Source organism: Penaeus monodon, chromosome 22 (assembly GCF_015228065.2).
Source record: "Penaeus monodon isolate SGIC_2016 chromosome 22, NSTDA_Pmon_1, whole genome shotgun sequence".
In the NCBI taxonomy this organism is placed as follows: Eukaryota; Metazoa; Arthropoda; class Malacostraca; order Decapoda; family Penaeidae; genus Penaeus; species Penaeus monodon.
The window spans coordinates 30,525,621-30,525,923 of NC_051407.1; the positions used below are offsets into that span (position 1 = coordinate 30,525,621).

The window sequence follows — 303 nt, forward strand, 5'->3', positions numbered from 1 at the left end:
TTCTTTTTTTCCTTTACAACACTTTTTAAAAGTGATAACGATTAGTTGTGTATGAAAAATAATTATTTTATAAAATTAATTTTTGGATTTAATACTTTTTTTACTTTCTTACGCTTCATTTACCAATTTGATTATTAATTAATTTGCATATTTTAGGTTTATTTGTTTTGCTTTGATATTTCGGGCACTGTTTACTTTCTCTAATTATGGTCGTTTAAAAATGCAGCTACATTTTGCTTTCTATTGTAAATGTTCTGATAGCGCCTAAGGGTACCTATGCTAATACATATACAAAAACGTGCT

The 303-nt window shown here is 25.7% G+C and overlaps 1 protein-coding gene across 1 annotated transcript in view; it reads left to right on the forward strand.

Moving 5' to 3' along the window:
* The window catches only part of LOC119587086 (cyclin-dependent kinase 14-like), a gene marked incomplete at its 5' end in the record, with an annotated part of 168,602 nt that overhangs the window by 151,813 nt on the left and 16,486 nt on the right, over nt 1–303 (forward strand).